The sequence below is a fragment of the Poecilia reticulata genome, chromosome 18, assembly GCF_904066995.2.
Source record: "Poecilia reticulata chromosome 18, P_reticulata-male-v2, whole genome shotgun sequence".
Classification (NCBI taxonomy): domain Eukaryota; kingdom Metazoa; phylum Chordata; class Actinopteri; order Cyprinodontiformes; family Poeciliidae; genus Poecilia; species Poecilia reticulata.
In genome coordinates, this window is record NC_088847.1 from 9129025 (window position 1) to 9141363 (window position 12339).

General features: G+C 38.5%; 1 protein-coding gene across 3 annotated transcripts in view; it reads left to right on the forward strand.

The window, feature by feature from the left end:
- The window catches only part of arhgap36 (Rho GTPase activating protein 36), a 62892-nt gene that overhangs the window by 12831 nt on the left and 37722 nt on the right, over positions 1-12339 (forward strand). The window contains exon 1 of one of the 3 annotated variants that reach the window (XM_008435151.3): positions 10090-10366. The exons of the other annotated variants lie outside the window; for them this stretch is intronic. The gene's annotated coding sequence lies outside the window, so the exon portion shown is untranslated. Of the gene's footprint in view, positions 1-10089; positions 10367-12339 lie in introns of those variants that run through there. 3 annotated transcript variants of the gene reach the window in all.

Here is a 12339-nt window from a genome sequence, read left to right on the forward strand (position 1 = left end):
CAGGTTTCGTGCGCCTAAGCCACGCGATGAATTTATTCAGACATGTTTGCCTTAACTCGGATTTTAATTGGTTGTAGTCGAAGATTCACAAGGATTTAAGAGCTTTTCCTGATGTCTTACAAGGCTTATAGTTTAAAAAAAGCAGCCACATTGTAAGATTTGCAAGGGGATTTGTTAACAAACCAAACAAGTATTGTGTCTGTACATGTCCTCCTAATACTTAGTTTTTTAATTTTTTTGCCTTATTTTGCAATGTTTAATGCATAGATGTCCATTCGCCTTGCATATTTTCAGCTTTTCTTTTTTCAGTTCATTTCTGCTTCTTTTTATGCATTCTAAAAGATTATTTTACATGAGCTCATTGCATCTCAAACACAGACTCGCATATATAATCTGTATTAACATTCAAAATTCTCTTTTTTTGAGCTCCTTGAATATTCCCTTTTTTTTCACTTTCCTTGAATCAGGCTGAATAGCAACTAGCTTCAGCCCTGGTTATTATCACTGACATCATAAATTAAACAAAGTTACAAAAGCAGGCCGCGGATCAAAGGTGGAAACAATGAAAACCTCACATGAACCTTCGGTGAGCAAACGCAGCCTGACAGGAAACTAAATGTATGGCCACGCACGTTCATGCTACACTACACCTACGCTAACAGCAAACAGATGCTGATTGTTGCGTGGTTCCTCCGTTCTTTGGGGCGCCTCCAGGGTGACGAGTGAAATAAAGATGTGAGTCTCTGTTTAATTGGAAGAGAATGAGCAGAGGAGCTTCAAGTAAATTGCTCCTTTTTATGTCAAGGAACAGCCAAATGTGTGTTTTCAAGTTTGAAAGCTAATTATAACAAGCTAGTTAACTAGCTTGCTAGCTAGCTCAAGGAGAGCTAGAAGAAGAAACACCAAATGTGTCTTGAGTTAAATACTGACATGCTATTGTGATCAGTATCTGTTTACTTTTCCTTTTTGTCACTCTATACCAGTGGTTCTTAACCTTTTTTGATGTACCGAACCCACCAGTTTCATATGCGCATTCACTGAACCTTTCTGTAGTGACAAATAAAATATGATTTCCACCCCCCCCCAAATTCAAGACATAGGGGTGACCCAACTAGAGTCTAGTTGGGTCACCCCAAGATCACTAAGTCTTCTTAAAAGGTAGAGTCTCTGAGAACAGTTCTTCAAAATATAGTCAGTGTTTTCAGCACAGTTGAGCCGACTGTCCAGGAACGACACAAGGTATTTAAAATTTGCCACAGTTTCAACAGGTTGGCCATCGAGAGAAAGTGGAACCACTTTAAGATCTTGTTTAGATCATTTAATTAGCTCTACATTCTTAAGACAATGAAAAAATGATAATAAATAATAAAGACTTTGCGGTATTCTGATTTAGTAATGTAATTATATTAGTTGTGTTACCACCCCCACGCCACTAGAGGCAGTAGCAACCCCGAAAAGATGCAACTAAGGAGCAGATTTAGAAGTTCACCGAAAGCTACAGAATTTGGTCAAAACTGAGCTTTGCTGAAGTAAATAAAGACACAAGTTCAAATCCATGCTGAGAGTGGAGCTCCTTCAATCAGTGCTCCTCTGCAGCTCTGATTGGCTAAGCAATGTAATGTAATCCTCTGATTAGCTAAGCAATGTAACGTGATCCTCTGCAGCAAGTGATGGCAAAGCGGGGCGTCATCACGACTTTACACAAGTGTGTCTTTACCTCCGCGGCAGAGGCTCCGCCGAACCCCTGAGACCGACTCATCGAACCCCTGGGGTTCAATCGAACCCAGGTTAAGAACCACTGGTCTATACATTTCAATCGGTCTTCACCCATTTAGTGAAATGGGGGGGAAAAAGGCAAATTTGCAACATAAGCTCTGAGATTCTATCATCTTTATAATTTCTTCATTTCTCCAGATTGCAACATGTACGCCACAGCTCACCGCCAGTTGCTTAGATACAATCAGCTTTTACGAAGAAAACACAGCTTTGCACCAAATCCAAGATTCATAAAAAAAAAACCTTCTTACAACTGAGTTTGAGCGTTGAGTCAAATGGTATTTTTCCAGATATCGACGTCTGTGGCAGAGCATGTGACATCAATTCCTTAAAAACGGCATCTAACAAAAATAATAAACCAAAAACTATTAATTTAAAAGAGATTATCTTAAAATACTTTGTGGATTAACACATTTTACGTGATCTGAAGCTGCAACTGGAAAAAAAAGTATATTTTTAGATACTATTTAAAATAATGAATCTAGTACTTGTGAGAGACAAACCAGACTAACAAAAACACAATCTACAATCTGAGGTTTTGATAAAAATATTCAATTAATCTTAGTCTACTGCTCAATTCACCCTTCGCAATTCAGGCCCTAAGAGCTGTTTTTTCTCAACTCGGTGTTGGAAAGTCTCCACAACTTTTCAGATTATCTGAAAACTTCTTAAAAGATTGGGAAAAGAAAGAATCCATCCAGTAATCTTGAATCCAGAGACATTTTAGAGGACAGGTCCTTAAGTTTTAAAAATATATCATGTAAAAAATTTATTTTAGAAGTGAAATAATCTGCCAATGGAGTACATAACTTGCTAAAAAGTTACTTCCAAGTTATTTCAAGTGTACTAAGATATTTGTACTAGAAAGTAAACCAAAAATACTTGGTAAGATTTTGCGTTTTTGGTGTGTATCCTGTTGCAAAGTACACAATACTGCAGGTGGTACAGGTGCAGAGATGCTGTAAATTATTCTATTGACCTCATACTTTACTCGTTTTCCTTTCTGACAACAAATCAGTCACTACCATTGACGCAAAGAGACGTTTACATGTTCAAGGATTTTATCTAGGTATCTGTCATATGTGCATCCAAGTACCTATCAGAAAGCAGCAGAGAAGCCAACCTTATCGGTGTTTTTTTTTTTCTTTTTTTTTTTTTTTTAAAAACCCTTGACATAAATTTAGGAAAGAAGAGGATCTGACAGATGGTGTTGGTGCACTGGAGCCTTGAATAATACCGTGTGGTTATGCACTGCAGCATGCAACAAGATGGCGAATCACAACCATTTCCTCAACGCTGAAAACCTGATTCTTCGCCTCTCAAAGAACAAGAGATTCTTGCAAATACCTAAACCAAGTTGTAGCCATTTGCCTTATCAATTTCTTGGGAAGCATTTGATAGAGCTGCTCAGAAACTGCACTTAAAAAGTGTTAATTTTGCTCATGTGATTTATTTAATGCTGCATTATTCTCTCTTGGGTTTTAAGGTTTCATCTGCTGACAAGTTAATTTCCCTTCCTGTGATGGGTGTTTGGTCGAGCAGAATAGATTTAATAGGAGGAATGGGGGAGATTACATTACTCACGTTGACAGCTGTGTGGCATTAAAAGCTTACAAAGAGTTGTAAGATAAGAACAATAAAGGTGGAGTTTATTGGCTCCTGGTTGTGGAAATCAGAGCAGTTATAAAAGTCTAAAGTCTCCACAACCAATGACAGAAAAGTTGACCTTTCACCATTACACGTTTATAAGTCCTCTTGTGCACATCATAATATGTAAAAAAAAAAAAAAAAAGAGGGAGAAAAAAACCCATCCCAAATACAAATACCTAAATATGTTTTTGGACGGATGGACATTCCGTTTCAAGAAAACCAAACCAGTGTGTTATCCAAACTTCAGAGTACTCCAGAATCCGTTGTGTCCGACTGCATTTTTGATCTTTTTTGTCTTTTTCCATTACCATAGTACTAGAAAAAGCATTCATGTACCCGCAAGAAATTTTCTGACTCGGCACATTTTTGGCGGAACTAAAGACTCTCCCAGGAAGACTAAAATTTATTCAGCACATGTGTTTTTGTAGACTCCAAATAGATGCTCTGAAAGTAGGACAGCAAGAGCAGGATGGGAATCCTGAATTAGAGCTTGGATATATTCACCCCCATTTCAATTTATGTGGCACAAATATTGCCATGTGAGACCATCACAAAACAGAAGAAATGTTGAAGAAACCGTCGACAGGACAGCGGGACAAGGACGCTGGTCGGAGCTGAAGGGGAAACCAATGGAAGACTTGTTGGTGGCTGCAAAATCCAAAAGTTACAATGAAATTGTCTATATTAAAGCATACAGACCTTAATCCATAAAATAATCTATTGGAAAAAAATCTATGTACTTTGATTTGAATTTTTGGCAAAATTGCAAAGAAGAATGCAGAACGTCAGTCTCTGTGTTTATAAAGCTGGTTGTTACTGTCACTGTAGTGAAATGGGATTCTACAACAAGTAAGGAGTCACGAAAGTTGAATATAAATGCATGCAACATTTTTTGATTTTCATTTGTGAAAGATTTAAAAAACCTCGTGACGATGTTTCTTCCAGTACAGAATGTAATAGTTTTAAATAAAATTAGATTGGTTTTGGATTGCGGCCACAGAAATGATAGGCTTACATTATAACATTTTGAATTTGTTTTGGAAAAAGTGATTAAAAATGGCAACAAAAAAAGGAAGTACTGATAGGGGCCTCTCAGTGATAAAGACTGACAAAATGCTACTGGCCAGACATGAAGGGAAGCTGCAGTCTCTCGTTCTAGTTTGAATTAATCTATTTGCTGCTTTCATTTATAGTTTATACGCCCAAAATATTGTAGTTTAACCCCAGACATTTAGTTCAAGCATTCTGTCTAATGTCCACTCCTTTTGTAAAATCTCTACAGGAAGTACAAACGGAATCGGTGTTAAGTCACAAGCAATACCGGCGTCATCTCAGACAAAACCAAAGAGCAATTTCCTCCCCCAACAGGAAGTTGTTGAATACTTGCCCCATTCTCGCCGGAGCAAATTACGACAGGAGGAAGTGCTAGGATTCAGGAGTCTGTCCAACTGAGGGTGTTGATGGTCGGGACGATGGGCGTGGATGTGAATGTCCTGTTTAGAGAGGAGGGACAGAAACAGAGATGGAAGGGCACGTTATCGATGCCCTCAGTGGAATCTTGTTTTTTCTGTCCCTGTTGGCATTTCCTCTCCTGCTTTTTCCAAATTCCACTGAGAAACAGAGACACCCCAAACGCTGACGGGAAGAAAAGCAGTCGAAGATAATGAGTATCGGAAATCAGTTTAACTAGCTGCTCTCGTTTACCTGACTGAGTCTAAATAGCAATACAGGCTGATGGCAAAGTAATTGAAGACCTTTTGTGCTTTTTATGCATTAAAACAAACAAAAGAACATAATTATGAATAAATGTTGTATACTGTAACTAATGGAGGAAATAATTTGACAGGTCTTCTGTTCTCCATTCAAATCTGTCAAGTTACTGTAATACTATTGACATGTCAATAGATAACACTGAAATCAAACAGTCCTAAGACGCAATGCCTCAATAAAAAACAACCATGAATAAAAGTCTACAGAAAAAATAAATCAGAGCCACCCTAAGACTGTATAACCCTCCCCTCCTATGTCCAAACATGTCATATGGAAGGCCACAGTACTTCAAAGGTGGAATGAGACCCCAGCTGTGGGATGGGTGAGCCATCAGCCTAACATCAGCCTCCCATTGAGTACCAGAGAGAGATCCAGAGACTGGGCTCTCTTTTAGAAATTCAGACAGCAAAGATGGTTTGAGGAGCACCAGAAGGTCGTCTACGTCCAGAGAGAACTGGACAATACAAGAGCCGAATTACAAAGGCAGATACGACTAAAGGAGATGAAGAGACGACGACTGACAGAAGAGTTTCTGAATTCTTGAATGTTTTTTGGTTCTCGCTTCCCAGGTGCAGAGCAACATTAAACAAAAGCAGCAAATGCTGCTGCAGCACGAAATCGAGCAGTTGAAGGCAGCTCATATTGCCAGCAAGGAAGCATTTATGTCACAGAACAAGGCAGAAATAGAAAAAAGTGACGCCCTTCAACAACAGCTGGACCAGGTGAAGACTCGGTACGAGGAGCTTTAATCAAAGTATGAAGCTGCAGGGGAGGGGACCCTTCTAGCAGTCATGCAGATATTCTATGAAGAGAAAATCAGGCAGGAGCAAAATCTCAATAAAAACCTGACGGCGGAGAAGGACAGTCTCCAAGAACAAATGGCCAAGGAGATCGCCTGCCTGCAGGAAATGGAGAAACTTCTGCAGAGTCAGCTGGAACTGAGTACGGCTTCATACCAAGAACTAAACTGTAGGTATGAAGAAGATGTTTCTGCACTGTGACAGAAAGCCGAAGGTTATCAGCATGACTTGAACTGTGAAAAAGAAGTAAATTTGGAAAGGGCAAAATATGACTGTCATCTGATCAACACACTCAGATCAGAAAAGAACAATTTGCGGCAGAGCAGCACAAGAGCTCACTGTCCTGCAGCAGCAATCAGCTGAGACGATTCAACATCTCCAAAGTGAACTGGAGCAGACTTATCAGAAACTTAAAACGAAGGAGATGTTTCTGCTCTCCAAAAAAACTGGCTGCCTTCCAACAAATGTCCTCTGCCTGCAAGGTTAATTATAAAACGGAGCTGCAAGATGAAGAGGAACTAGAACCTCCAAGAAGGAAAGTAGCCAGGCGTCAAGTACGAATTGGGAACAAAGACACTATCTCTGAAAATAACATCTCTGAAGCTGAATCCATGGGTCTGGAACGTTTTTTAGAGGAAACCACGTCAAAGGACATTGAGGTACAAGATGCATCTCCCAAGGATTTGAAGAGAAGAACCTGAACCAGTGGAGACAGTCTCCTGTGGAAAACAATACAACACATTTTGAAACTCAAACACCAAAAAAGGAAGAGAGGCAAGAAAACCCCTCCAAAACAAGCAAAACGTTTCCAGATCAGAACTATTTGAAATTACATCTAATATTTTGGACCAAAAAAATTTTCTCTGGGTGCTCCAGTTCCCCTAAATTTCCAAAATGATGTAAATTGTCCTCATAAAAGGTCGTATTAATGTATAGAAATTTTAATTTGCAAACGTTTCAGATTGGAGAAACAAAAAAAAGCAAGAAGTTTGTTTTAGAGAACCATTTAAAGACCTCAACATACATCTCATATTTTGGACAAAAAAAAAAAAGGACAGCACGGTGATGCAGTTTTTAGCTCTGCATCTTCACAGAAAAGAGGACTTTGTTCTTAACCCAAGCGCCTCTTTCTGTTTGGGTGTTCTCCCCGTGTTAGTGGGGGTTTTCTCCGGGTGCTGCGATTCCCCTCAAATTTCAAAAATCAAGTAAATTAGGATGATTGACCAATGTAAATTGTCCTCAAGAAAGGTAGTATTAATTTCTAGAACATTTAATTTCAAATGGTTCAGACCGGAGAAACAAAAAAAGTCATTTGTAGCGAGGAGCTTGTTTTGGAGGACCAGTCCTGGTTCAGGACTGAACCAGGACTGGTCCTCTTTCTGTGGACCTTTGTGCCACAATGTCAGTGTTTGGAGATGTGTTGTGTGGTTTGTTGTTTCATGGGTTTAGTTTTCTGTCAGATTTCAGGTTCATCTTGTTTATTTGTATCTAGGTTATTCTCCAGCTCTGTCTCCTCTGTTAATCTCCTCACCTGTTTCCTGTGGTATTTAAGTTTGAGTCCTTGTCCTTGTCTGTTGCGGGATTCTTGTCTGTGTCAGTGTTGTGGTCCACCCGGTGCCACCAAATTTCGACTTTATGTCTGCTCCCGCTGCATTAGCAGCCAGCTCCCATCGCCAGCTGTCAGCTGGCCGGGTGCTCCAGTTTCGGCACACCGGGGGAGAACGCCTGACTCCCAGCACATTGTTTTAACCCTTGTGTTTTCAAATGGGGTCCAACTGACCCCACACCCGTATCACTTGTATTATTTGCCTTAGTCCTCGTACGTTTGCCTCAGTCCTTGCACGCACAATGGTTAAAAACTCCTGTTAGCTTTCCCCAGTGAGTGGAAGTTAAACACCAATATTAGTCAGACAAGTAATATCTAGTTGTAAAATGTTTGGTTTACTAAAGTTTTTCACTTATTCCTGAGCAAATTGGTTTGATTGATTACAGTTAAGCCTTCTTCAGATAATACTGGAGAGTATTATATTTGAAATTGAACAATTTACTTATTCCTCATAGAAATGTGTAATATAGGTTTAAACATTTTATAATGAAACTAACAGATTTCTTCTTTTTTTTTTTTTTTTTTTTACTATAGAACAGCCTTTACTCTAAAGGTAAATAATACAGAAATCAGGAGTAATACATGACTACAAAAACAAACTTCAGCTTCGCGCTGTCACGGTTGCTAGGCAACATGAGTTACGCTGAAGTGGGGGTGGGGGCAATTGGTGAAGGCCAGACCTGTCCGAATTCACAGCTTTTGTCTTCCGGTCTTCGTTTATTCACAGTAGTTAGCTACTGCAGGGCCCTACTGAAGTTAGCCCTGCAGTAGCTAATGTTAACTGCAGCTACAGTAGCTACTGAAGCTAAGAGTAGCTAGGGTTAGCTTCAGTAGCCACAGTTAATTGTAGTTTAACTGTTGGTGAGCTACAGTTTAGTATCATGCCTATAAAATTATGCTTCCAGTTGTTACATGTTTTTGTTATCACCACAGTTTGATAAAGTTTTGAGAATTCAATTTAGGAACTAAAACCCACAACATCCGCATAGACTCCGCAAGCTAACAGAGGCAAATCGCTAAACTCCAGTTAATCTTGTCCAGCAGTAGCTAAAGCACTACTAGAAAATCAATTCTGTCTACTTGTTTCCTACTTTCAATGTGCTTGGGCCCTGTTTCATTAAGACCAGTAGGTCACAATTATAATTCAAAACAATATTTTCTCTAATAAGTATGGTTAGCCAATCTTGTGCTGAAGTGACCCTGTGTATCTGTTGGAATGTATGTTTTTCTCACTGTTTGAAATCTTTCTATCTAAAATAAATACCAAGGTTTCTGGTTTGAATATTTAGAATTACCACATACATTCACTCAGTAGTAGTATACTGTTTTCCAGTAGTAGTATACTGTGGAAAACGCCTGCTATATCCCACAGTCAATAAATAGCCTAAGCTTTCATTTAGAAGAACCTTATCTTCAAGCATAATTATGATCCAAACAAAGTGCACTGTGACGTATCCATGCCTGAAAAATAGGGTGAGGGCTCTTTATCCTTACAGAAAACAGTTTACCTATATCTCATATTACTATAGCAATTTGAGCTGGCTTTAAAAGACCGTTATGTGTACCGTCTTCCTCTCACACAATGTGATCTGTAACTACATGTGGCAGTGATTCTATAAACAGCAGCGCTTCATCAATTATACTGCACCTGCTCTGCTTCTCTAAAGTAACATAATGTCCTCCTTTATCACTGTATGGTGTGTGTATTTATAATTGGCTGTGTTTCTTCTTGTGTCAAATAGGTGTGTGTTTTTGTGTATATGTGTATTTTCCAATATATGTGTGTTTTAGCATTTCTCACCTTGTAAGGCCCATTTTTATAATGTTTTGAGTATGATAGAAGTGTTTTGGGGTTCATGGTTAGGGTTAGTGTAAGGGACTGGGTTAGGAAATACAAGTTAATGGAAAATGACTGGAAGTTGGTGTGAAGATAGAAAGACATAATTATGTGTGCATCAGTGACGTGCGGTCAGGGAAGGCAGGTGAGGCAGAGCCATCATCATAGAAAAATAATATATAATATAAAATCATTTATATTGCTATTTTCATGTACTATAAGTATCTATTTTTTACTTAGTTTAACCAATTCTGATTAGTTTTTCTTCAAAATCGCTGGATTTTCGCATTTTCCCATTCAAATGCTCAGAAGCGAAGCCGGTGAGGCTTGCCAACTGCACTGGTTGCCATTATTTGGGAGCATGTTCGTCCTGTCTGTACGCCGGCAATAAAATGTCTTAAGAAACATTTAATATATGGACTGATTTTCCATAATTTCGCTTATGTATATAATGTACAGTGTTTTTTGTCACTGTGTGTGTATCGTGTTTTGTGTGCGGAGGAGCGATAAGAAACGGCAGAGAACAGACTCGAGGTGAGGCAGGCAGTTCTCTTGCCTCACCGCTGGGGGCGCTCATGATCCCAGATATTGTGACTGCACAACTGCAGAGTAAGACACAGTGAGCTAGCCATGAAGCTAGCCACACAGTAAGTAAAGTACAGCGATACATTTGTTTTCTTCTCTCTTCCGACGTCAACATGAAAGACTACATTTCTACACTTAAACAGTTTTCTAAAGTGGATTTTCAATTGAAGCAGGAGATGATAACTAAAGGAAGACCAACACCGGAGCTGAAGGTTATACTTCAAGACAGTTTGATGATTCTCAAACAGAGTAGAAAAGACATGCAGAGGATAGACTTGACTTTGGATGAACGGATATTTTTGTGCAGAATTAGGGGTGCATGGATTTCATTGATACGTAAAGGTAAGACGGCAATAAGATGTTTTTGTTTAGTTTTTTTAATTAAATGTGCGTTTTGTGGGCTACAGTTAATGTTTAAATAATTCAGTAAAGTAGAAGCAGTAGCTAATCTACCACAGCAATTATTTATTAAGAAAACATTAAGCCTAAAACGTACTACAACAAACTAAATGTTCTGTTCTGTGTGCAAAATTCTTGAATGTTTTTTGGTGTTAAATCCTAAAACATGAAGTGGCAGTATTGTCAGTTGCTATGGCAACGAGTCTGCGTAGCTTGGCGAATACAGATCACTTTGCTGTGGATCATTAAATTAATACCTACATTTTTAAGTTTCACTGAGTTAACGCGGCTATGGACTAATCATGTAAATGATTAGTCTTTTTGCCTCCCAGCCTTGTATGCATGCGCAAAATTTCCGTAGGTCCAATAACATGCATGTGTCTAAGTCATAAGTCAGCGCCTCACCAGCAATGAACCTCACCGCACGTCACTGGTGTGCATAGATGAATGTGTGTGTGAGTGCAGAAGGAGAGAAACGGCAAAAAAAAAAAAAAAAAAAGATAGTGTGAAGATAATTGCATCTGGTTCCAGTAATGTGCAGCTTGCAGTGTTGGACTCTGTCCTCTGCACTGAAACATCAAAGTTGCAACATATTTAATTCAGCTTACTCAAGACCTCTGACTGCACTTTAAACCTTCAGTCTAGTCTCTTTTTTTTTAGAGGTTTAATGACATTAAAGCAATTGTAAATATTTTTTTTGTTTCTTTTACAGGGGATATTCGGAAAGGTTTACAAACCCGGGGCTTCTAAAAAAAAAATTTAATAATTGAAAGGCTGTTTCATTTTAGTAAGTCAAAAAAAAAAGTGCAACCATTATTTTTATTAAGTTCTTAATTCAGCCAATTTTGATAATGGCTTACAGGCAAGGAAAACCAGAAATTCGGTTTCTTATTAATAAGCTACACTCAGCATCAGAAGACCAATAAAAAAAAAAGTTAAATAAACAAACCTATTTTGTGGCTTGCACAATCACAGAGTGCTTTAACCAGACTTATTAATAGAAAGTTCAGGGAAAGGAAAAGCATGTAAGAAGCAGCAGAGCCAGTAATAACCGTGAGAGGACAAATATGTGCAGGACATTTGGCTACACCTAACGTACCCCTTCTGTTGGTGCATTTCTGAACAAAAGGCAATATTAGAAGTGTTTTACCACGACTAAGGAGATGTTTTTCCATAAAAGTAAATATTCCATTTCATGGGTTTGACATTAACAGAGAGGGGGAAATGCCCTGTTCAGGGATTTTCTATTACGGTTTTTGTTTTTTGCCATGTGTTGTGTGTTATCACACATCTTATGGCTCTGGGTGTACTCTTCTGAAGGTTTATCTTTATTTGATGCTTCTGTGCTCTTGCTTCCATATCTCGTTTAAGCCCCCATAAAGTTAAATAATTCAGATTTTATTTTATTTTTTTTACATTAATGTATTTTAGCAGTATACAGATGAGAACTGCTTTGATTTGATTGTTAAAATATTTATTTAACTTGTATGTTGAAGGCTATAAAGGGCAACATAAAATCTTATGGCGGGCCAGATTTGGTCCCCAGGCCTTGAGTTTGACACACGTGATCTAAAACATGCTCATCACTCATGTACTACTTCTAAGACACATTGTTCTTAGTTCTTAGAACTTAGTTCTTAGTATGTGAATGCACTAAACATCATGGCATATTTTTACAACTCTGTAGATAACCTCCCCTTATTTTCATAGTGTTTTCTAAATTTGAGTCATCTTAAAGTTTAAAAGTCACATATTCATATTTACATGTCAATAAAACCCTGAACTTGATCTTAAATTTAAATGACGTCTTTCATCAACCCTTGAACTCTAAAGTATCCATCTGTCTTTTGCTGCTCTTGCCATCTTGTTGAACATATTGTGGCCTATAGGTGGTGCTGCATCCTTGAAGTTCATCC